At 43.2% G+C, this 26,544-nt stretch overlaps 1 protein-coding gene across 5 annotated transcripts in view; it reads left to right on the forward strand.

Moving 5' to 3' along the window:
• LOC126479202 (uncharacterized) overlaps positions 1 to 26,544 on the forward strand; it is a 687,919-nt gene that overhangs the window by 467,004 nt on the left and 194,371 nt on the right. For all 5 annotated transcript variants that reach the window (XM_050103765.1, XM_050103768.1, XM_050103767.1 and 2 more), the window contains one exon: positions 16,546 to 16,599. The gene's annotated coding sequence lies outside the window, so the exon portion shown is untranslated. The remainder of the gene's footprint in view (positions 1 to 16,545; positions 16,600 to 26,544) is intronic.

Below are 26,544 nucleotides of genomic sequence, written 5' to 3' on the forward strand. Positions count from 1 at the left end.
GAGGGAACAAGAAGAGTGGAAGACAAAGAACGAAGTGCTCGGATTAAAAAGGGTGTAAGATAGGGATGTTGTTTTTCACCCCTACTGTTCATACATCGTAGAAGAAATGTTGGAAATAAAAGAAGGGTCGAGATTGGAATTAAAATTCAAGGTGAGAGGGTATCAATGATAAGATTCGCTGATGACATTGCTATCCTTAGTGAAAGTGAAGAATTACAAGATCCGCTGAATGCAATGAAGAATTTGTTGAGTACAGAATTTGAGTTGAAAGAAGTAAGTAATGAAAAGTAACAGAAACGAGAACAGCGCGAGACTTAACATCACGATTGATGGTCACGAAGTAGGTGAAGTTAAGGAATTCCATACAGGCAGCAAAATAATCCATGATGGACGGAGGAAGGAGGACCTGAAAAGGGCATTCCTTCCAACACAAGTCTACTAGTACCAAACGCAGACCTTAATTTGAGGAAGAAATTTCTAAGAATTTACCCTTGGAGCACTGCATTGTATGGTAGTGAAACAGGGACTGTGATAAAATAGTAACAGGAGAGACTGGATGTACTTGAGATGTGGTGCTACAGAAGATTTGAAAATTAGATGGATTGATAAGTTAAGAGATAAGGTAAGGAGTGAGGAAGTTCTGTACAGAATCGGAGAGGAAAGGTATATACGCGGCAAACACTGGCAAGAAGAAGGAACAGAATGATAGGATATCTGTTAAGACATCAGGGAATAAGTTTCAAGGTACTAGAGGGAGCCGTAGAGGGTAAAAACTCTAGAGGAAGACAGAGATTGGAATAAAAAGGTTCAAATGGCTCTGAGCACTATGGGACTTAACATCTGAGGTCATCAGTCCCCTAGAACTTAGAACTACTTAAACCTAACAAACCTAAGGACATCACACATATCCATGCCCGAGGCAGGATTCGAACCTGCGACCGTAGCAGTCGCGCGGTTCCGGACTGAAGCGCCTAGAACTTCTCGGCCACCGCGGCCGGCAGAGAGATTGGAATACATCCAGCAAAGAACTGAGGACGTAGGTTGCAAGTGCTACCCTGAGATGAAGAGGTTGGTGGAAGAGAAGACTAATGACTGAAAAAAAAAAAGATTGTTTTTCGTTGGGCCTTGCACGTAAGGCGAGCGTTCGCGAAGTGCGACGGACAAGCCGGCTAGTATGGCGTTAAAAGTTCATTGGAGGGGGGGGGGGGGGGGCGTACTTTTCTTGGGCACCAAACCGGACATGTACACGTCATTCTGACGTTACTTCCGAGTGAGCCAAGAGTCTGAACCGCTTCTCCCTCCCACCCTACCCCACTCAACCTTCTGGAGCCGCGCAGGCTTTAAGCTACTTAGAGAAGGGAACAGGTAGTGGCGCGCCTGAATCTCGTCTATTTGGAGGACTCGGGCGGCTCAGTTGGAAGAGCACGAAATCGAATTGGGCGGCATGTTTTGGCCTTCCACGAGTGCTCATTTGAGAGTACGGGCAGCGGCAAAGTGAGCTGAGTGGCTGCTGGAACCGGGCCAGGACTTGTTTACGAAGGCGGGCACGTGGGCGGCAGCTTGTGTGCAGCGGCGGCGGCGGCGGCCGGTGCGTGTGCCGGCTCACGCAGTCCCGGCTAGGAGCGCGCCGTTAATGAGCTTGGCACGCGGCTCGGGGCCCGCTGGCGCAAGTGCACATTATTTTCGGAGCCCTCTGAATCACACCCAGCATTCTGCCGGCCTCCCCTGTGTACCCGATCCGCGGCCCCTCCGCCGTGCATCGTTGTGCGTCGAAACGACGACCGAGGCACGCCGTTATGTAAGGCTTCTCCTAGGCGCCGGCTGACGATAAAATATCGCCCGTCAGTGCAACTGGTAGGCCAGGCTAGAGCCAGATCGCGGGGAGCATCTCAAAACACAGCTGCTCAAAGGACCAACTGAGCAGGAGAAAGGTTGCACTGCGTGGATCCCGTTGCGTTTATGGCTATGGATCCGTATTTAGAACAGCGGTTTTAATTCCCATCCGGCTATCCAGATTTTCCGTAAATGAATTCAGGTGTGTGCCAGAGTGATTCCTTCGTTTGTCGTTGTTTCACAATGACCTCAAAGTGTAACGTTGAGTGAAATTTAACCGTATTTGATAGACATATTCAAATCATGCTGAAAAAGCAATGTGAGCAAATGTCTGCCAAACAATTATAGTTTCTCATGACGTCAGGGAAAAGTTAGATTTTTGTTGGTTTCGTTTCATTTATTTACATTTCTTTCTTTGCTACTAGTTTCGCGGTCACAGATCCATTTAGAAGCGTTCCTGTATAAAAATAATACGAAAAGAATGAATATGTGACTAATGGACTGCTAGTTAAAGGCCGCAACTGATCTAATACAATCAAATTATTGATATACTGCTTCAGTCACTTTCTATTTTTACACAGCTAAGTGTTTCGATGAAGGTGTATTACCATACTATCACACTGTTAGAATACAGAGACTTGTAACATTACTGTATCTACAGCTCATAAATTGGAAGGCATTGAAATAACCTAATAATGCTGCAAAACTCACAGAAAGGTCATAAGATAGAATATATAGGTCACCTCAATTTGTAATGCACCCGAAATAAAGTTATAAGTAGATTAACTTCATGATGTATATAATGTGAATTTGTCAAAGTCAGTGGATCAAAATTGCAGATTTTCAAGATTTTTCTATTTTTTAAATTAAAATATCTAACTTTACATTAGAGTACTATTGCGTAGAATTAAGCTTACGTAACTTTAATATACACGTATCTCCATATTCTTTTAAGTAAATCTTGTCTTATGACAAGACTATTTGTGAAAGCAAACATCTTTGAACTGTAGACTTGTAAATATTGTAGCACTATGAAGTATAAAACGCAAACACATGGTGCGTAGGCTGGACATATATTCGCCCGGATATTAAGTACAGCAGCCACATACATTCAGAAAAGTGCATAAATCCATTCAGTGTTGTCCGTAGTTTCATCGGCTGTGCAAGACGATGCATAACGTCCCCGCCACAGCGCTGTCTACGAAATAGATCACTTATATATCACAAACAAATTCAACAACGTAAAAGCAACAATAATCCTCCTGACGGTGATGGCATGTCCGTCAAAATGCATGGTGGTGTTAAAATAAAAATAAAACTGACTGAAGCAGTGTACCAGTAGTTTTCCATATAAAATGAGCAGTATAGATATACAAGTTTTGGTTAATTACAGCAACACTACTGCTAGTAACTTATGCAATACCCAATAGGACCTTAAACCCTACCGGAATTATATATAGCTTAGATTACAGATAGCTACATTACTACGAATTACATATATTGATGCCAATATAATGCTCTTATAAAGTAATTTACCGAAATTTGTATCGTTACCCTGGGACTCATTCTTTAAGTATTATCTTCAGGAGCCCTCAAGGACGAGTCGCAAAGATACAAATTTAAATGAGATAAAAACAATGATGCGTAGTCGTGGAACTGTTGTTTCCGGAAAATGACTTAGTCAGGTAGGTATCAACATATAAAATTCTTCTTCTAAAATAAAGGACATCATGAAGAAATCAGGTATTACAAGATCCTTTCCTGTTCTTTAGTTATTTCAGAGCAGATTACTATATCAAGTGTGGACAAAGTCAATGGCTGACTGTACAGGAACAGCGGTCGTAAATAGAAGGGTGGATCTTTGCATTAGAAACCTTTTTTAGGTATGGCACGAGTGGAGGTCGTGTGCCCATTTCTTATTGCTACCTGTAAACGTATGTAAGCAGCCAATTATAGCTTCTACACACAGACTTTTAATGCGAAAACCATTCAGAGAGCAATGGAGAGCTACATGTTCGGAATTACTAGGGGAGATGGGAACGCAAACAAATGCAGCAGATAGCAGACCAGTACGGAAGAGGTAATTATGACGTTAATGAATATAAAGCGGACGAGGGTGGGATGTCTAATCAGACAACTGAATAGTAGATGGACCAATGAAGTTTTTGGGTGGATACAAATAGATAACAAACTATACCGATCTAATGGAAGGCGGCTGAATGGCATTGGAACACGTGCGTGGGCGACATGGATGCGCTTAACTGAAAACTGCGATAGAGTGCATGAAAATTTTTACCTACCGGAGAATGTCAAGTGGCTGTTGATGAACCAATTGTTGAGATACCTACGGTTTATCGTTGCGTCCAAAAATTTTTTCCAATCATAGTTCCGACTGGTTCAATGTGACCCGCCTCGACTTGATCTTCCGTCCCAGTTTGTGTCCTATCGGTCGGAAATGGAAGCCGCAGTAAAAAATCATAAATGTTTTATTTGCAACAGATTCTTCTCCACATAGTCCGAGTGAGACATCCATCGTAGCGTTGTACCAACTTTCCAATAGCCTCATCGTAGAAGGCAGCCGCCTGTGCTTTCCTGCCTATCCGTTACACTGGTCTGCACTTCGTTGTCTTGCCAAAATGTTGTCTTCGTAGTCAGCGGTTCACTGAGCAGAGACTGTCACCAGAGGGAACTACGACCAGGCTGCATGGTGGGCGATCAAACACTTACCATCGAAAACGCGTCCTCATTACCCCTACAGTGTGCGGCCGAGAACTGTCGCGAAGAAGTAAACACAGGTACATGACGGGTACATTACGTGGTGTTGCATGAAATCAGGTGGAACCTCTAATTGGGCAACCTTACTTGGCGGGAGACGCTATTGTTGTAGGCATCTTTACGTGATCACTGTGTGCTCACAACTGAAAAGAGCGATGTGACGCGATCGACAGGCATACTACAGACACTGCTTAATACATATGTGCAAAGCTTCATCGGATTTTCACTGTCGTCTCCATTCCGCACCTATTGGATCCTACTTTCCGAATGGCCCGCACACTTTCTGTCATTAAACACGTAATTATCACCCTTTTTGTAATGATGTCACACGGGTGTTCCGTACACTAGTTAAGAGCTAGTGTTCCTAACAGTGTGTTTCTAGGCCATACATCCAACACGCATAATGCAGATGAACAATGGGCGCCATAAATTACAGAACAAAGGGAGAAAGTTGTGGAGAGCGGAAAGGAATTGGAGAGCATACTGACGCACAACTTAATGTAAAACAGTGAATGTTGCACAACCTCATTAGCAGCTTGTTTCACGTCTAATTATAGTCTTTATTACTACTGAACTGCAGCCCTACTGTAATGACATCTATTAAGGCCATGTTATTTTATTTCACACATAAGAACGCAGGCGTTCTCAGTTGTCATCATTAAACATAGAAATCATTGCGCTTAATTACCATGCCTATCTCACTAGGGGTAAGATAGATACCGCCTACAGGAAAATTAAAGAGACCTTTGGAGATAAGAGAACGACTTGTATGAATATCAAGAGCTCAGATGGAAACCCAGTTCTAAGCAAAGAAGGGAAAGCAGAAAGGTGGAAGGAGTATATAGAGGGTCTATACAAGGGCGATGTACTTGAGGACAATATTATGGAAATGGAAGAGGATGTAGATGAAGATGAAATGGGAGACATGATACTGCGTGAAGAGTTTGACAGAGCACTGAAAGACCTGAGTCGAAACAAGGCCCCCGGAGCAGACAATATTCCATTGGAACTACTGACGGCCGTGGGAGAGCCAGTCCTGACAAAACTCTACCATCTGGTGAGCAAGATGTATGAAACAGGCGAAATACCCTCAGACTTCAAGAAGAATATAATAATTCCAATCCCAAAGAAAGCAGGTGTTGACAGATGTGAAAATTACCGAACTATCAACTTAATAAGTCACAGCTGCAAAATACTAACACGAATTCTTTACAGACGAATGGAAAAACTAGTAGAAGCCAACCTCGGGGAAGATCAGTTTGAATTCCGTAGAAACACTGGAACACGTGAGGCAATACTGACCTTACGACTTATCTTAGAAGAAAGATTAAGGAAAGGCAAACCTACATTTCTAGCATTTGTAGACTTAGAGAAAGCTTTTGACAATGTTGACTGGAATACTCTCTTTCAAATTCTAAAGGTGGCAGGGGTAAAATACAGGGAGCGAAAGGCTATTTACAATTTGTACAGAAACCAGATGGCAGTTATAAGAGTCGAGGGACATGAAAGGGAAGCAGTGGTTGGGAAGGGAGTAAGACAGGGTTGTAGCCTCTCCCCGATGTTGTTCAATCTGTATATTGAGCAAGCAGTAAAGGAAACGAAAGAAAAATTCGGAGTAGGTATTAAAATTCATGGAGAAGAAATAAAAACTTTGAGGTTCGCCGATGACATTGTAATTCTGTCAGAGACAGCAAAGGACTTGGAAGAGCAGTTGAATGGAATGGACAGTGTCTTGAAAGGAGGATATAAGATGAACATCAACAAAAGCAAAACAAGGATAATGGAATGTAGTCTAATTAAGTCGGGTGATGCTGAGGGAATTAGATTAGGAAATGAGGCACTTAAAGTAGTAAAGGAGTTTTGCTATTTGGGGAGCAAAATAACTGATGATGGTCGAAGTAGAGAGGATATAAAATGTAGGCTGGCAATGGCAAGGAAAGCGTTTCTGAAGAAGAGAAATTTGTTAACATCCAGTATAGATTTAAGTGTCAGGAAGTCATTTCTGAAAGTATTCGTATGGAGTGTAGCCATGTATGGAAGTGAAACATGGACGATAAACAGTTTGGACAAGAAGAGAATAGAAGCTTTCGAAATGTGGTGCTACAGAAGAATGCTGAAGATTAGATGGGTAGATCACATAACTAATGAGGAAGTATTGAATAGGATTGGGGAGAAGAGAAGTTTGTGGCACAACTTGACCAGAAGAAGGGATCGGTTGGTAGGACATGTTCTGAGGCATCAAGGGATCACCAATTTAGTATTGGAGGGCAGCGTGGAGGGTAAAAATCGTAGAGGGAGACCAAGAGATGAATACACTAAGCAGATTCAGAAGGATGTAGGATGCAGTAGGTACTGGGAGATGAAAAAGCTTGCACAGGATAGAGTAGCATGGAGAGCTGCATCAAACCAGTCTCAGGACTGAAGACCACAACAACAACAACAACATAATTACCATGTTGTGTTCTTAGAAATGTACCTGTTCTGATGTTTTCTGCATATCAGTTCAGACTACTGCTATGGAGGTTCCCTTCAAAAACAGGTCACGATCGTTAATCTAGTCCCTTGCTTGTTTAATCAGAGCCTATTCTCATCTCGACATTACTATATGAAAGAAAATTAGGTTTTAAGTTATACCACTCAGTTTACTCTCAATGCACGGAAATTTGTTGTGGAGAAGTGGCATAACGATAACTCCCACTGGAGCCGCTTGAGAGCTCCAAATGCATCCTTCCTCTCACGCCAGAGTGAAGTGCGTTCGCGGGGATAGTGGTATAAGCCAAGCGGCTAGGCTACGTGGTCGGTTTGTCCTGTCATGTTTTGCGTGTTTATTTAAGCTCTAAAATCTAAAAGTTATTGTAATAGTGCTAGTAAATATTAGGACTGTTTTCTTTCGTTAAAAATCCAAGTGTTATTAATGCAGAAATCGTCTTTTTAAGGGAAGTTTGCACTCCATGTTGAAGTCGGGGTTAAAGCCTACACGAGTCAGGAAGTGATGTCTTACATTAAACCCATAAACCATAAAACTCATCCCTTTCAACAATAGTGTGCGAGCTGTCACTGAGGAAAAAAGGAAAGACGTGATGACACTACTCCCATACATCCCTCCGGTGCACGAAGCTTTCTTCAACCAACTGACAACTGCAAGTTCAGCTCAGAAATCCGGACCTGGACATGTTGACACAGGAAGATGACGTTCATGGTGAAATCGAATAAACAGACACGCTCCATTATAAAACCTCTTCAAATATCACCATGATAAGAACTGCATTTTAAGAAATTTTGAGATTTAGAAACAACTATTTATTTATAATTCGTAGACGAACTCACTGCTGAAATATTAGACCGACCCAGTTGGTAGCATTCTAGCAATGAAGAACTCGATTTGTGAGAGAAAAGTGCACAATGGGAGCAATAAGTACAGGCTATTTACTGTATCATACTGTGTTTATGTTTTACAAATAAACTGCAGTTGTGGAGATTAAAAGACAGCGCACGCCTTCTCAGGTATTCAGCATAATCAAAACGTTTGTAACAATAGGGATACAACTCTTGTTTTATACTACTTTACCTTTCACTATAAGTAAATTTCTGAGAGGAAAAGGGGTGCTCCAACTTTTAGGTGCTATAAAAAAGGAATTTAAGGTACAAGTAACTAAAATGTCTCTAGTAAACGTAATAATAATATTTCATTTGTACATTTCATCAAATGAATCAGGCATTATTGCTAAGCATGATTTTACATTAAACGAAACGCAAAACTTTTCTTTTCTCAGAAGTGGGAAAACTTGAGTTACACCACTGTGACTCGCAGCGGTTCATTTCTCTACGAATTTCTGATGTGTCACTTCCACGAAAAACGCATGGTTAACAAACTCAAGACACAGTGTCCAGGTTTAACATATTTAACGAGAACTTTCGCTTGTATTTTGATATAACGCACTTCATCGCTCAATTACGGTTCCGCTGCCATGGTCGGAGGCTTAGGTCGTCGTATCGGTTGCTGTAAAGAAGAAACGTCGCTATTTCGCCTTTGGAGGTTTTCTGATAGGCTGCATCGTAACATAAATGGCCGACGAAACGATGTATATGAGCGGAGGGACAGAGATGAATCTCTGAAATGTTGTAAGCCTTTGACTATCCTTTTTTTTTTAAGAGTGAACGACATTAATGTACTATTATTTATTTAATGTCGTAGCGAGAATAAACAATATGAGGAAAAATCTCGCTGTTTCGTTTTCCAGCGCGCTGAGGGGTGGCATGTACAGGATTATTCATAGGTACCTCTTAGACTTCAATCGATGACTGAGCAAAAACTGCAAACTAACTCAAAACGTATATACACCAGCGGATAGAGCATCTCTTCAAGTTTGTTACTCAAAATACAGGTGTTCAATATGGGCACGTTTTGTGACGCGGCAAACATCAATACGTGCGCTCAATTCATTGACACAAATTGTCCGGGAACATGCAGTAGCAGCCTGCTTTGCAAGTCTGCTCCTGGGCTTACCTATCTGTATGTGCAAACTTTTTCGATGCGACATTACGGTGCAGAGGATTAATAATGAAACTTCAAGATAGCACAAGTTACAGGTGCAAGCTGTAATTGTAAAAATTCTGCAAACTCGTAGCAGGCTTCCTTTACCAGTGGGACATTGATACATGGCAATAATATACAGCACGTGTTGTGGTACAAAAATGGTTCAAATGGCTCTGAGCACTATGGGACTTAACGTCTGAGGTCATCAGTCCCCTAGAACTTAGAACTACTTAAACCTAACTAACCTAAGGACAGCACACACATCCATGCCCGAGGCAGGATTCGAACCTGCGACCGTAGCGGTCGCGCGGTTCCAGACTATAGCGCCTAGAACCGCTCGGCCACCCCGGCCGGCCTCTTAAATCGATTGTGGCCCGGTGACATAGGACTCAATCCATTCCATATAAGCACAGCTCACGCCATTTTGGCGCCCCCATAGGCTTGCACAGTGCTTTGTTGACAACCTGGATCCACAGCTTCGTGGGTCTGCGCCTCTCTAACCCTTCCATCATTCTTACCAACTGGAATCGGGACTCATCTGACCAGGCCACGGTTTTCCTGTCGTCTACAGTCCAAACGATATGGTAACGCGCCAAGGAGAGGCGCTGCGAGCTATGTCGTACTGTTAGCATGGGGACTCGAGTCGGTCCTCTGCTGCCACAGGCCATTAACGCAAAATTTCGCCTCTCTGACCTAACGGATACGTTCTTCGTACGTCCCACATTGATTTCTGCGGTCATTTCACGTGGTGTTGCTTTTTTGTTAGCACTGACAGCTCTATGGAAACGCCGCTGCTCTCGGTCGTTGATTGAAAGCCGTCGGCCACTGCGTTGTCCATGGTGGGAGGCAAACGCTTGAAATTTGGTTTCCCGACACACTCTTGACGTTGTGGATCTCGGAATATTGAGTTCCCTGAAGATTTCCGAAATGGAAATTCACATGCGTCTAACGTATGTTAATTCCCGTCGTGCGCCTGACTCCTTATCACATGAATCACCTGATTACAAATGACAGTTCCACCAATGCACCACCCCTCTAACTTGTATACACTGTACTACTGCCATCTGGAAACGTGCATATCGCCATCCCATGACTTGTCGCCTCAGTGTAGTTAGCTCTTACTAGGGAACTGAATGTTCAAATGTTCAGATGTGTGTGAAATCTTATGGGACTTAACTACTAAGGTCATCAGTCCCTAAGCTTACACACTACTTACCCTAAATTATCCTAAGGACAAACATACACACCCATGCCCGAGGGAGGACTCGAACCTCCGCCGGGACCAGCCGCACAGTCCATGACTGCAGTGCCTAAGACCGCTCGGCTAATCCCGCGCGGCTAGGGAACTGAGCTCAGGTCCCTCTTGTGTGACACCTTCTCCGATTCATGTACGCCGTTGGTGGACTAAGCTCCTAATCACCTAGAATAAGCTACAGTCACTGGACACAAGATTCCCAGATTGTTACCAGCGACACATCTATTGACTTTTATTACCAATTTCCAAATTTCTCAGCTGGCTTTCAGAGACTACGAAAAAGGCAAGGATTTATAGAAAATTGCAAGCTATGTTTATCACAGGAGACTTCGATTGCTTGCTTGAGAGCTTGCCCAAGTGGATGGGCTCATTGGCAAAAGATATCATTTCGGCCTGGTACAGCGCTGATTCACAGGCTCGACATACCCGCCGCCAACATCAAATCTTGGATGAAAATGTTAAAAGTCGAATGGTGTGCTAAAGCCTGGAAGAAGTTAATTTAAACAAAATAAACGGAAAAGAATATGTAAAATATTACTAACAGAAGGACCGATAATATGGTGTGACAAACGCTTAGGCTTAGGTTTATTGCAACTGACGCTGAACTTTGTTTCATAAGTTATAAGTTTTGATCTGGTGACGTAGTAATAAATGAAAATATATTAAGCGATTTGAAATGCTTTATAGGCAAAAATCAATTGTGATAGCAAGCTCATTTGACTGACTTTGTTTATTCATATATAATTTTTTAATTTTAGACGCAGTCTGAGCACAATCATATCTGTTTTCGGCCGTACACTATCTGATCACAAGTATCCGGTCATGTTTTGCCTTTAAGACGGCTTGAACTCTGCTGGGGACACTTTCAGTGCAGCATCAAAATGTCTATGGAGAAATGGCACTCCATTCACCCTCAAGCGTAACCTCCCATCCACAACCATTTTCATGTACAATGAACAGAACCGTATGCAGAGGGCCAAAATTAACTGGATTCCGTACTTTCCGTGGCAATAATAATGCCAACATGGTCAGACGACAACTGGAACCCCAGGCACTTGGAGGGAAATACCGGGTGATCAAAAAGTCAGTATAAATTTGAAAACTGAATAAATCACGGAATAATGTAGATAGAGAGGTAGAAATTGACACACATGCTTGGAATGACATGGGGTTTTATTAGAACCAAAAAAATACAATAGTTCAAAAAATGTCCGACAGATGGCGCTTCATCTGATCAGAATAGCAATAATTAGCATAACAAAGTAAGACAAAGCAAAAATGATGTTCTTTACAGGAAATGCTCAATATGTCCACCATCATTCTTCAACAATAGCTGTAGTCGAGGAATAATGTTGTGAACAGCACTGTAAAGCATGTCCGAAGTTATGGTGAGGCATTGGCGTCGGATGTTGTCTTTCAGCATCCCTAGAGATGTCGGTCGATCACGATATACTTGCGACTTCAGGTAACCCCAAAGCCAATAATCGCACGGACTGAGGTCTGGGGACCTGGGAGGCCAAGCATGACGAAAGTGGCGGCTGACCACACTATCATCACCAAACGACGCTCGCAAGAGATCTTTCATGCGTCTAGCAATATGGGGTGGTTCTAATAAAACCCCATGTCATTCCAAGCATGTGTGTCAGTTTTTACCTCTCTATCTACATTATTCCGTGGCTTATTAAGTTTTCAAATTTATACTGACTTTTTGATCACACGGTACATCAGCTGGTTTTATTATCATTATTGAAGTACGTTGTATCCGGCTGCAGTCCCACTTTCCTTGATGGATTACCAAAGATAGCGATATGGGACGCAGGGGTCTGGCAGTCCATTCACCCTCAGGTGCCGAAACCAGAGAAGTCTGGGAGCGAAGTGGACGTTATAACTCATCCCAAAGCTGTTCCATTGGGTTTATGTTGTGATTTTGGGCAGGCCAGTCCATTCCAGGAATATTATTGGCCACAGACGATTGCGTCACAGATACTGCTTTATGACAGGCTGCGTTGTAATGGTTCAAATGGCTCTGAGCACTATGGGACTCAACTGCTGAGGTCATTAGTCCCCTAGAACTTAGAACTAGTTAAACCTAACTAACCTAAGGACATCACAAACATCCATGCCCGAGGCAGGATTCGAACCTGCGACCATAGCGGTCTTGCGGTTCCAGACTGCAGCGCCTTTAACCGCACGGCCACTTCGTCCGGCCTGCGTTGTAATGCTGATGCAATGAATCATCGTTTCCGAATTGTTTCTTTACAGAACAGTACAGAATGATGTAAAATGTGTTCATATCCTTCTACATTTAGCATCGTTTTAAGCGCAATAAGTGCAGCACACCTTAACCGCCAAAAACATATCCATACCATAACACCTGTTGACACTAGACGTTAGGACACATTCTCCAAACCCAAACTCTCCCCTTGTCACAGGCTACAGCGTGATTCATCCCTCCAAATGACTCGTTTCCAGTCATCCACTGTCCACTGGTGTCACTGTTTACACCTCCTCAGGCGTCACTTAACACTGAATTCAGTGCAGATTATGAGAGGCTGCTCGATGTTCAACAACTGTACCTGATTATTTTAAGTCCCTACGCACAGCCATTGCGTTGCTGGACTGCTGGTAGCACTTTGCAATCCACGAGTGACTTTGGAACCCACGAGTGACTCCTTGCGATGATTTTCATGGTGATTTCTTACAACGACCACCCGCATTACTCGACGGTCCCTGTCCGCCACTACATGAGGTTCGCCTGGTATTCTTTAGCTTTGAGTGTTCCTTCGCGTTTCCATTTCACCCTCACATAACCAACAGCTTCAGAAGGATGGGAATGTCCCTGATGGATTAGTTACTCAGGTGACATCCAGTGACGGATGCGCGTTCGAAGTCACTGAGCTCTACTAACCGACTCATTTTAGTGTTACTGCTCTTCACCTCTTTTTTGCCTGCGGATCGGCCTGTCGTGACATCTAGTACTCAAATCCGCATTATATAAATATGCCCGGATGCTTTTAATCGGGTAGAGTACGTTGAACGTATTCACATTTCTAGGTCATAGGCGGCATTTGGGTAACAAAGTGGTCACGACATGGCTTGTTTGTCAAGTGACGTATATAGTCTAAAGTGGGTCGATCTATGGCCGAAATCGGTTACGACTACAATCATATTCCATGAATGTGTTTGAAAAAGGAGTGCCAGTGTACGCATCCAGAGGTTGCTCGCCGGGCAGATGGTGTAGGGCGTCGTTCTGCCGCACTGTCCTGTTCGTACGACGTGCCGCAGAATGTGGGCCGGCCGCGAGGTGCAACGACTGCCGCAGCCGCCTGTCCGCTCCCATCCACTCTCCTTCGCGTCAACAGCCTTAACTCGCGCCGTTTCTGTGCCACGCGCTGCGCAGCCGATATACGTTCTCGCGGCTGACGAAATACGCTTCTCGATTACGGTGGACCTACAAACACGCACGCACGCACACACACGCACACACACACACACACACACACACACACACACACACACACACACACACAGTTCCTGACGGGAGCCGTCGCCTACTTGGTCTACTCTGGGCGTTTGCACTTAGAGCAGTACATGGATCGCTCATTTCCACGTGTCTGCTTTAACACGTGGACCACATCGAGACTGAAGTGGTTTACCAGGCAGCGCAGTCGCCTCGTATTTGCACACTTGCCAGTATCTCTGCCAGTGTTTCGCGGAGTGGCGGGCAAACTGCCGATAAATTTGTGGCTACGCCACATGTTTGTCTGATATGGCTCCCAGGAGAAATGTCACTCCGTGGGTATTCTTTATTTATTTATTTATTTTCTTCGATGGACGGCCGCTCTTCTGGAGACGAAGTTAATGGCAGTGAAAATTACGAAAATAAATTAAACAATGATCTTGAGTGCGTGATACATGGTTCGTATTTGAGGCATAGTGATAGTGACGGAATGAAAAGAATAAATTTTGAAAATAATAAAATAGATTCGGGGTGAAAAATTATCAACGATAAGTTTCGTTGATGACATCGTTACACTCAGTGAAAGTGAGGAAGAAATGTAGGGCCTGTTGAATGGAATGAACAGTTTGAGGAACACATACCACGCATTGCGAGTAAACCGAAGAAGACGATACTCTAAGGGAAGCGCAAGTGAGAGTAGTGATTAAGTTTGCACCAAAATTGGGACACTACGAAGCAGAAAAAGTGAAGGAATTCTGCTGTCTTGGGAGCAAAGTAACATGTGGCGGACGAAGTGTGGATGACATAACAAGCAGACTAGGCAGGCAAAGACGGCATTGCTGGCCAAAATGAAGTCTACTAGGATGAAACATAGGCCTTATTTTGAGAAAAAAATTCTAATGTTGTACTTTTGGAGCAGAGCATTGTATGGTAGTGAAACGTGGACTGTGGGAAAACCGGAACTGAAGGGAATCGAAGCGTTTGAGACGTGGTGCTACAGAAGGTTGTTGAAAATTAATTGGTCTGAAAAGAAATGAGGATCTCCGCGGAGTGGTCGAGAAGAGAAACATGTGGTAAACTTGAGAAGAAGAAGAGACAAGATGACAACTTACGTGTTGGGACATGAGGGAGTAACTACAGTAGTACTTCAAGGAGCTGTAGGGTGTACTACTTGAGAAAACTGCAGAGAGTAAAATCTGTAAGGGAAGACAAGCACTGAAAAATATTCAACAAATAACTGAGGGTGGAGTGTGCAAGTGTTACTCGGAACGAAGAACTTAGCGCAACATAAATTCATGGCGGGCTACATTAAACCGGTCAGAAGCAGATAAAAAAAAATTACATAGAAGCTATTTAATGAAACTGCACGTACTGCGATAAATTGGCTTAGAATGAGCCGTGTTTATGTTTTTTCGTCCGTCACATGTCTGATTTTCAGTCCTCTGACAATCTGCTCAGCTCGGAGTAGACCTACATTCGACGTTCTCAGTTATTTGTTGTTTATATTTCAACCTCTGTCCTCACTAATAGTTTTTGCTCTGCGCGCCTCCATACACAGCCGTAGAAGTACCATTTTGCGTGTCCTATGGTTCAAATGGCTCTGAGCACTATGGGACTTAACTGCTGTGGTCATCAGTCCCCTAGAACTTAGAACTACTTAAACCTAACCAACCTAAGGACATCACACACATCCATGCCCGAGGCAGGATTCGAACCTGCGACCTAGCGGCCATGCGGTTCCAGACTGTAGCGCCTAGAACCGCACGGCCACTCCGGCCGGTGCGTGTCCCATCACCCTCTTCCTACCTCCCGTTATTCTTTACCTCCTATTCCTTTCCTCGCTGATTCTGATGAGAAACCCCTCGTTTATTATATCAACGATCAATTTTCAGCATCCATCTGTAACCCCACATGTCAGTTTTTCCGTGGCCCTTGATTCACTTCCATACAATAACGTACTTTATTTCTCAAATTAAGCCCTATATTTGATACCAGTAGACATGTTTTTACTAGGAGTGCTCTCGTTGACTGTGTTTCCTTCTCATATCATCCTTGCTTCGTGCGTCGTGCGTTATTTTCCGTGCAGTGAAGCAGTATTCTTTCATTTTGTACAACAAAGCTGTCGGTGTCTTATATAATTTTAGGAGAATGAAAGGATAATTTCGACGTTGACTTCATACACGCTCTTATTATGGATCATACACTCTTGTTCTTAATGTTTCACCTCTGAATCATGAACTCCATTGATATTTTCATGTTGCGTTGCTTAGTGCTTTAATTCACAATCATAAAGTAGACGCAATAGTAGTAGAAGAATAAGAATAAGAAGAAGAGGTAGAATAATATAATATTACTTGTTTTTAGATTTTGTAATGTTGTTCTATTTCTTTATTTCCTTCGGGAAATATCTGTCGTTTTAGAATAATTCCAAATCAGTAGCTACAACCTTTTAGCAACAGACCTTTATAAAGTTAATTGACACCGAAAACTGAGCATTAAATCCTTTCATAATCCTTATCCTTTACCATTTAAAGGTTATGAAAACGGAGCCTGGTAGTGCCAACTTGTTGCCTTTAGAAGTAGTTAACATGCCTGCTCATGCTTTTTCAGCTTGTCTGTTACTCCTGTGTCCCCCAATGGTTTGGTTTTCTTCTTTCGTGCCACTTACAAAGGGTGTTGTTTCAGGTTGACAGAGCTCCAGGAGCAAGGCATCACCATCTCTCTCTTTTCGCTGAGAAGGTAAGTCTCTCGCTTGGTTTTACTATTTCGGTGCACACGAATTTATGTACCAAGCACGTCCACGCATTAGCCAAATGCTTTTTCTTTTCATATGAGTCGCGTTGCGATTGGTATGGTACAGATTATTGACTGTCAAAGACAAATTATTGAGGAATTTCTTCGAAAAGGCTTTCGCTGGTCGAATTAATTCATAAAATACCGTCATGGTCTAAGACATAAATGGGGACGATTAGAGATTTCGCGCAATAAGCGTTAATGGATTTCACGCCACTCAACTAGTCGTCGAGGTCACCGTTTGTGACAAAATGCTACTGCTCTCCTTGCAGAACATTTCTGTTACTAGGATGCATGCGCGCCATTTTCTGCCTTATCGTCTATGAAGTACCCGTACCGCTTCTTCAGTTCTTCCGGACAATCTAAAGGTCTATCAACGGACGATACTGCTCCTTCTGCCATTACGTTAACGTAGAATCCACCACTTGGATACCCTTGTTAATGTTCCAGTAAAAGTAGCCTTCCAGACTCGGTGGAAGTTGGAGGCCCGCGGAATAGTGCTGACTGAACACTTGAAAGACATACCAAATAGGACTAACGGGGGCCATTCAGGGTATGCAAAGAAGGGCGGCACGATTGGTCACAGATTTGTTTAACTGATGGGAGAGTGTCATAAATGTCGAAAAACATGGACTGGCAGACTCTTGAAGACAGACACAAATTATCCCGCGAAAATCTGCTTTGCAAAATATAAACACTCAGCACTAAGTGAAAAATCTAGAGATATTCTTCAGATCGATGTATTACTCCCATAGGAACAGGAAAGACAAGATTACACTGAGGTAATAGAAGCCACAGGGTAGCGAAATGCACATCACATACACGGATGGCGGAATCGTGTACACAAGGTATAAAAGGGCAGTGCCTAATAGAGCATGTGAGAAGGTTTCCAACGTGTGACCAGGCGACAGGAACTAACAGATGTTAAACGCGGGATGGCAGTTGGAGATGCACGGATGAAAAATTCCATTTCGCAAATTGTTAGGGAATTCAATATTTCGAGATCCACAGTGTCAAGAGTGTGCCGATATTATCATATTTTTAGGTATTTCTCTCACGATGGAAAACGCAGTGGCCGATGGCCTTCACTTAACGACCGAGAGCAGCGGCGTTCGCATACAGTTGTCAGTGCTAACACACTAGCAACACTGCATGAAATGACCGCAGAAATCAATGTGGGATGTGCGACGAATATATCCGTTAGGACAGTGCAGCGAAATTTGCCGTTGGTGGGCTACGGCAGCAGACGATCGACGTGAGTCCCTTTGCTAACAGCACGACATCGCCCACAGCGCCTCTTCTGGGGTCGTGACCACGTTAGTTGGACCCTAGACGATTGGAAAACCGAGGCCTGATCAGATGAGTCGAGATTTCAGTTGGTAAGAGCTGATGGTGGGATACGAGTGTGGCGCAGACACAATGAAGCCATGAAGTTGTCAATATGACGGTGCGCAAGCTGGTGGCTCCATAATTATGTGGGTTATGTATACATGAAATGTACTGTGTCGCCTGGTCCAGGGTATGAAATGGGTATGTTCGCGTACTTCATGTTCTCAAATAACAAAGGACCTCTTTCGGGTGAAAATGTGACATGTCACTAGGCCACAACTGTTCACGGTCGATTTGAAGAACATTTTGGACAATTCGAGCGAATGATTTGGTCTCCCAGATCGCCCGATATGAATCCAATTCAACATTCATAACACATTTATGGGTCAGTTCGTGCACAACCTCATGCACCGGCAATACACTCGCAAATGTGGACGGTTATAGAGGCAGCATGGTCCATTATTTCTGCAGGGGCTTCGAACGGCTTTTTGAGGCCATACCACGTCGAGTTGCTGCACTACGCCGGGCTAAAGAGATCCGACACCATATTAGGAGGCATCCCATGAGTTTTTCCATCTCAGTGTAGACTTCTTACAGCATGCACAGTCATTTCATCACTCATTCTTTCCACGCTCCGTTTGGAGTTGGAGGGCATGCTAACATGTGGTATCATGCGATGTACTTCACATTGGTTTCTAGAGTATGTACAGGGGAAGGATAAAAACACGGAAACACCATAAACAGATTAACATGCGTAATACGGTATTGGAAACCCGTTGGCAATCAAAACAACTTCCAGTCGTCTCGGAATGGTTCCTACGGTTTACAAGGGCATCTAAAACCATTCTTCCTACAAGATAGCGGTCACGCACCGTTCTCTCCGAAGTAGACAACAAAGGTTCAGTTATATGGAGATCCGGTGGCTAGTGGCCAGCGAAGATGCGGCAATTCATTCTCGTGCTCACAAAACCAATCGTGAACGAAGCGAGCTGTGTGAAAGGGGACCCTGTCATCTTGGAACACAACATCAGTATTATACCATGGGATGAACGTGATTAGCCAAAATGGTCACATAATCTTTGGCAGTACCCATAGGGCCGATGGAATACCACAATATGGCTGAGCAATCATCATTGAACTCCCTCCGCGATTCAAACTCGATCAGAAGTTGGAAACAGTGTGAAACAAGACTCATCCGACCACAATTGCACACCTGATAAGTGATTTCTGGAATTCCACCTTACCGTGCAATTCCCTGCTTCCGGAACACCCTTCGTGTTGTTTTGGTGCTGATAGGGTTCGTGAGTGCGACGTTCAGTTCTTCAGTGACTTTGACGGCTGTCGTTCTCTTACTTTTCGTGACAATCCTCTTAACTGAGCGTACGTCATGCTCATTCAACACACGCAGTTGTAGTGAAGATGTCTTTTGTTTGTATGTGGAAACTAAAATAACTACGGCATTATCTGGTGTCTTGCTTATTCGGAAATAATTTATCTCAGCCACATGTTTTCAAACCGCTACTCCAGATATGAACATAAAATGTGAGTTGTCTGAGCATCTCTTCGTCTTCCATCGTATCAAACATCCACATTTCAGCACAAAGAGAGCTGATTTATTTGACTTGTTTCAAAAAGATAGAAACTTGGTACCGTAAAGAAATATATAGATTACTGCATTAACTACAAACTCCTGACTGTAGACGTTACTGGAATGCATTTTCATGCAGACATGCCGGGCGGAGTAGCCACGCGGTTTGAGGCGCCATGTCACGGATTGCGCGGCCCCTTCCGCCGGAGGTTCGAGTCCTCCCTCGGGCATGGGTGTGTATGTTGTTCACAGCATAAGTTAGTTTAAGTAGTGTGTAAGTCTAGGGACCGATGACCTCAGCAGTTTGGTCCTTTAGGAATTCACACACATATGAACATTTTTGAACATGGAGACATCTGCAGAATATTACTTTGAGCATTATTTGAGATGATACGACACAGTTTTCTCGTGGTGTGGCTGTAAATTTCTCGGAGACACTGTGCCCCATCTTTGCCATCAGAAGACAAACAGCGCTATGCGGTCCTAAAGGCCTAATAACCCGGTAGTGTAAGTTTCCTTTAATTTACGTCTTGAGTCACAAACTTTTTGTTAACAGATTACCGGCTTCGGTCTATAATGACCATCATCAAACTTTTTGTTAACAGATTACCGGTTTTGGTCTATAGTGACCATTATCAGGTCTGTTTATAAAAACAAAGTTTTTTATAAACAGATCTGATGATGGTCATTGTAGACCGAAACCTGTAATCTGTTAACAAAAAATTTGTGACCATAGACGTAAATTAAAGGAAACTTATTGGTCACTGTTTGATTCGCGACAGTGTCGCAGCTTGTGAAGCCAGTAGTGATTGGCCTCGATAGGAGAAAGATTCCCGGATAACTTGCCGACGAAAACCGTCTCTCTCTGAGATAGAACTCTTTAGGATTTAATTTCAGACTTTTCATCACTTCACACAAGTACAGTATGTATCAACGAGGTTAATAGCACATGAATTCACAAAGAACAGGTACATTAAAACAGAATATTTTGTTTGTATACGTTCCTAATGAAGAACTGTAACAACGTAACCAGTTTTATTAGCAAATGAATTTTTCATGTTACCACATCGAAATACAGCGTCATTTCTGCGGGAGACGTGGATAGCACAGAATAATTCATTTGCCTTTGTAATAAGTCACTTATATCGTTCGAGACTACCACCTCTGCTTTAACAAAAAAGTTTTACAATCAGGCTTTGCCATAGGATACCATCATCTTAGGAAACTATCATCACAGCTAGAAACCAACGTCACATCGCCAACGTGACACCAATGTGTAAATGATATAAATGTGAACAGACATCTCGGTTCTAGGCGCTTCAGTCTGGAACCGGGCGACCACTACGGTCGCATTTTCGAATCCTGCCTCGGGTATGGATGTGTGTAATGTCCCTAGGTTGGTTAGGTTTAAGTAGTTCTAAGTTCTAGCGGACTGATGACGTCAGATGTTAAGTCCCATAGTGCTCAGAGCCATTTGAACCATTTGAACAGACGTCTCAAGGTAAAACTTTCACTGTTTTCAGTGAACCACATAGTTACCGCACCTAGTTGTCATTATTTTCAGTTTGAAAAGAGGTGGCCTCATTATGTCAATTTTCGACGAAATAACATGGTGCTGAGCTACTGGATTGGTAGACTGATATAGAAGTAAGGAGGTACAGCGCAGAAAAGAAGAAAGAAAAATATAGAAAACACTGACAAGAAGGAAGACATCGAAACACTTCAGAGACGAGCTACATTCATTAGCCGTAAGGTCAATCAGCACGCAAGTATTACGGAGATGCTTCGTGAACTCTAATGGGAACACCTGAAGGGAAGGCGACGTTTCTTCCGCGGAATACTATCGAGAAAATTGAGAGAACCTGTATTTGAAGTCGACTACAGAACGATTGTACTGCCACCAACGCACAATTCGCGTAAGGACCACGAAGATAAGAGAAATTAGGGCTCGTATGGAGTAGATTTAAAAGAGATGGGGGAACCAGGATTTGGATCAGAATTTAAGAGGACCTAAGATCAAATAAGGCAGAAGGGATAGATAACGTTCTATCAGAATTACTAAAATCATTGGTGAAATAGAAACCAAACGACCATTCACGTTGGTGTGTAGAATACATGAGTCTCGCGACATACCTTCTGACTTTCGGCAAAATATCATCCGCACAAGACTGCGAGAGCTGACAAATGCGAGAATTATGGTACAATTAGCTTAACAGTTCATGCACCCAAGTTCACGGTTGGCTACGATGTTTTTCTAAGTCATCAGTTTTCTGACTGGTTTGATGCGGCCCGCCACGAATTCCTCTCCTGTGCCAACCTCTTCATCGCAGAGTAGCACTTGCAACCTAAGTCCTCAATTATTTGCTGCATATATTCCAGTCTCTGTCTTCCTCTACAGGTTTTTCTCTCTACAGCTTTATCTAGTACTGTGGAACTTATTCCCCGACATCTTAACATATATCCTATCATCTTGTTCCTTCTTCTTCGGGTGTTTTCCACACATTTCTTTCCTCTCTGATTCTGCGCAGAAGCTCCTCATTCCTTACCTTATCAGTCCACGTAATTTTCAACATTCGTCTGTAGCACGCCATCTCAAATGCTTCGATTATTTTCTGTTCTGGTTTTCCCAAATTCCATGTTTCACTACTATACAATGCTGTGTTCCAAACGTACATTCTCAGAAAATTCTTCCTCAAGACCTCAGACTGTTCATTGCAGACTCAACAGACCGTTCAATGCATTCAACAGAGTGGCTAGCACACTGGACTCGCATTCGGGAGGACGACGGTTCAATCCCGCGTCCGGCCATCCTGATTTAGGTTTTCCGTGATTTCCCTAAATCACTCCAGGCAAATGCCGGGATGGTTCCTTTGAAAGGGCACGGCCGACTTCCTTCTCCGTCCTTCCCTAACCCGATGAGACCGATGACCTCGCTGTTTGGTCTCTTCCCCCAAACCAACCAACCATCACTGAGGATAGTAATTTCATCGGCGAATCTTATCACTGGTATCCTTTCACCTTTGATTTTAATTCCACTCTCGATCTTTCTTTTATTTCCAACATTTCTTCTTCGAGGTGAAAAACTACATTTCTGCCTTACAGCCTTTTTAATCCGAGCACTCCTTTCTTGGTCTTCCACTCCTAATATTCCTTCTTTACACATCTAAATGTTGTCCATTACCCGTCTCTCCTTATAGGTTACCCCTATTTTCCTCATAATTTCGAACATCTTGTACCATTTTACATTATCGAACGCTTTTTACTTGTCGACAGATCCTAAGAATGTGTCTTGACTTTTCTTTAGTCTTGCTTCCACAATCAACCGCGACGTCAGAACTGCCTCTCTGATGCCTTTATCTTTCCTAAAGCCAAACTGATCGTCATCTAACACATCCTCAATTTTCTTTTCCATTTTTCTGTACATTATTCTTGTCAGAAACTTTTTCGAGAGTAATCGCCTGGCACTTAACAAATATCGGGGGTGCTTTGGAATTATACTTGACAGAATTCTGTTATTTAAGCAGCGTCTAACAAAGACTGTAGCTGAATTGAGGCCTAGAAGTAATATTCGGCAAATATTATGTGGTACAACATAGGCTGCTGCAGGTTCGACCTTACGATCATCTGCCCTTGGCTTTGTATACTCCCGACGGTATGTTGCAGCCCTGTTTGGATAAACAGTAACTACATGGAGCTGATAGACGCACAACTTAAACACTGCGGATTGTTACTGTAAAATTAAGTCTACTCCATTATTCTGGCTACCTGCCCTGGGCCGCATTCCAGCACCTGACCTGAAAAGAAGGAATATCCTTCTGAGGAAATATAGAAAATCTTCAGCAAAGAGCAACTACAAATTCATAAGGACATCCGAATAAAGAACATCAGAATAAACAATAGACTACGCCCCAGACGTCCCTCAATCAGAACAGCTAGCAACCTGGTGAACCTTATTTAATCTCCACGAAGCCTGGAGCCAAGTGTGGTATAAGAACATTCCACCAACACTCCACAGCTTTCTCTCAGTGTTTACAAAGATGCAAGCTATGACGAATGTGATTCAAGACGACAGGAAAGGAAAAATTTGATGACTGGAGACAGAGCCATAGCTTACCCCAATGTGGTACACACAATATACACTGTCGTATTAGTACACATAAATCCACCTGATGATATATGTTTAAAACTCAGAAACGCGTAGAGGAAATAAAACAAATTACGACTGTAACAGTGAACTTGTTTCAGCCGATAGCAACCAGTTAAATAGTAATCAAACGTACCGTCGACCCCATTTAATCCTTGTCGGATGAAGTCAATGATGCAACGTAACATACGCCCTTCCGTGTTCGGCTTCTCGTTCGGCGAGAGTCGTCAGTCTTACCACTGCTGCATCGAAGGCACCCTGTGCTGCCAGATCATGCCCGATTCAGCCAGGCAGTCTCCGGATGTAAATAACGGAAGAAAACACAGAAGGCAAGGGCGCTTAATTTGTCCCGTCGACGAGCCGTTACGCACCGCTCGTCCATCCGTCGCGCCGTATCTAAATCTGCCCTTCTGGCGTGATAATGGACGCGGGTTGATACAAAGGAGCTTGAGCGAGCCGTTGTTTACACCATTATCACTGTGTCACTGTCTCCGAGCGCTCGATATTTATCGCTGTCGCAGGTCGACCCATACGGACCTCCCGGGGAGGAATTTTCCACGCTTGCATCACCGACCCGCCGCTGGGGAGACGCCAGCCAAAGTTTCATTCCCCCTGCAGCGCCGGCTCAGGCTGCAAAAATACTACCAGTAACGAATTCTCGTTTGAAACAGATTTCTAAGTGTACTCTAATGATCCACAGCCTGCAACTTCGCTGCAAACCCGATCCCTAACTTTTCTATGTAGTTCTTGGAAGTTAATAGTTGTCTTTCTCGTACTTTTTACGAGTATGTGTTCATATTTGCAGTATTTTATTATCTCTTGAATCCAACTGCACTACAGTTCAGTCCTCCTCTGTATATCTGTACACACCCAACTGTACATAGTTGTTATTTGATCGTGTGAACTGTCGTCTGAATCAAGCTAAAGCCAAAAGTGACCTCTCCCTCGTCCATGAAGTACCATGTCTTCACGTTTTCGTTATATCAATCTTCAGGAGGTACGGAACTAAATTCCTCAAAGACTGCGACGAAATATAGAACCAGGTATCGCCTGTACAACAATCGTACTTCGGATCATTTTTTTACTGAAGTAACGCTGTCGCATCGCTGAGGGTATTGGGAGTGGATCTAGTTTCGCCGGAAGCAAATACAAAAAGAGTGTTGTGTTTGCTCGTAGAGCATCGGTCACGATACGTAGTTGTGCCGGAAGACTTAATATGTTAGCAACATGTAGACCCGGTTTGCTGTCACGTTTCAGCCAGCACTCATTTCGCTGTAAGATGATGTAGTCTAACTAGAGGTATCATCGTACAATTTAGTTTCTTGAGGACGAATTTCCTGAGGCATAGTCTGACGATCAGTTGTTTGAAGATCTCCCAAAACTGATGGAAATTGTAGTTGCGGCAATTTAATTAGTTATGCATCTGGTTTGTTGCCTTCTCCATTTAGTCAGGTCTTGTAAGTTTACATTTACCGTTGATCTCTCGCCGGGCGCAATGTCTCAACCGACTGGAAACAACCGCAGGTGGATCCTATATGTAATAACAATAATGGGACAGCCCCACAAAATTACAGACCAGTTTCCTTAACATCAGTTTGCTGCAGAATCCTTGAACATATTCGTATTCTGATTTCTAAGATAATAAATTTCCTTCAGACAGAGACGGATTTTTCCACAAATCAGCACATATTTAGAAAGCATCGCTCATGCGTAACTCAGTCCGTCCGTTTTTCGCACGGCATCCTCCGAACCATGGATGAAGGGCAAGAGGCAGACTCCGTAGTAGTAGATTTACGGTTAGAGTTCGACGCAGTGCCCTGCTGCAAACTGTTGACGAAGGTCCGAGTATACCGTTTATGTTCCAAGGCATGTGAAGACTTCTTAAAGTATCGGTACCCAGTATTTGTCCTGGACACGCAGTGTCAATCAGAGACAAGGGTATCGTCAGGAGTTCCCCACGGAATTGTGGTAGGACCACTCTTGTTCTCTATATACATGAAGCATCCGACGGATAGGACTAAGAGCAATCTGCGGCTGTTTGCTGATGGCGCTGTAGCGTACGGGAAAATGCTGTTGAGTGGTTGTAGAAGGCTACAGGATGACTTTGCAGAATACCTATGTGGTGTGATGAATGGCAACTTGCTGTAGATGCCGAAAAATGTAAGTTAATGCGGATGAGTAGGAATAACAATACTGTAATGTTCGAATACAGTATTAGTCGTGTGCTGTTTGACGCATTTGCAAAGTGATATTAAGTGAAACGACCGCTTTAAGTCGGTATTTGGGAAGGTGAATGGTCGACTTCGGTTTACTGGGAGAATTCTAGGAAAGTGTAACACGTTTATAAAGGAGACAGCGTATATAACAATTGTGCGGCCCATTCTTAGGTACTGTTCGAATGTTTGGGATCCTCACCGGGTCAGATAAAAGGCAGATGCAGCAAAGGAGTATGGAAAGTACTTTATAATCATACAGGTGCTATTGTATGTAATGCTGTTTCATTTTTGGATGAGGCAAACGAGGAAACAAAAATCTCATCAAAAACTACCTATTCCAATCGCACAATAAAGAGAAAAAAGCAGTAGGGGAAGAACAGTGCTTTCCAAGGCTTCACTACATCGGGAACACGAGGAAGAAGAAGAAAAATTTATTCTTAGCTTGTATTGCTGAATAGGTTTTCAGCTGACTGACACAATTTTCACGTGGCACATTTTATTTATTTTACATTTTCAGTATCCTTCTCTTACGAGATTTCCTTCTGGCAGCTCGTGATTGGACTTGTTTTGTTTTGGTTGTCCTTTCTTTATGCGGCTATTTCTTTTCTGGTGCT

The sequence above is a fragment of the Schistocerca serialis genome, chromosome 1 (genome assembly GCF_023864345.2).
Source record: "Schistocerca serialis cubense isolate TAMUIC-IGC-003099 chromosome 1, iqSchSeri2.2, whole genome shotgun sequence".
In the NCBI taxonomy this organism is placed as follows: Eukaryota; Metazoa; Arthropoda; class Insecta; order Orthoptera; family Acrididae; genus Schistocerca; species Schistocerca serialis.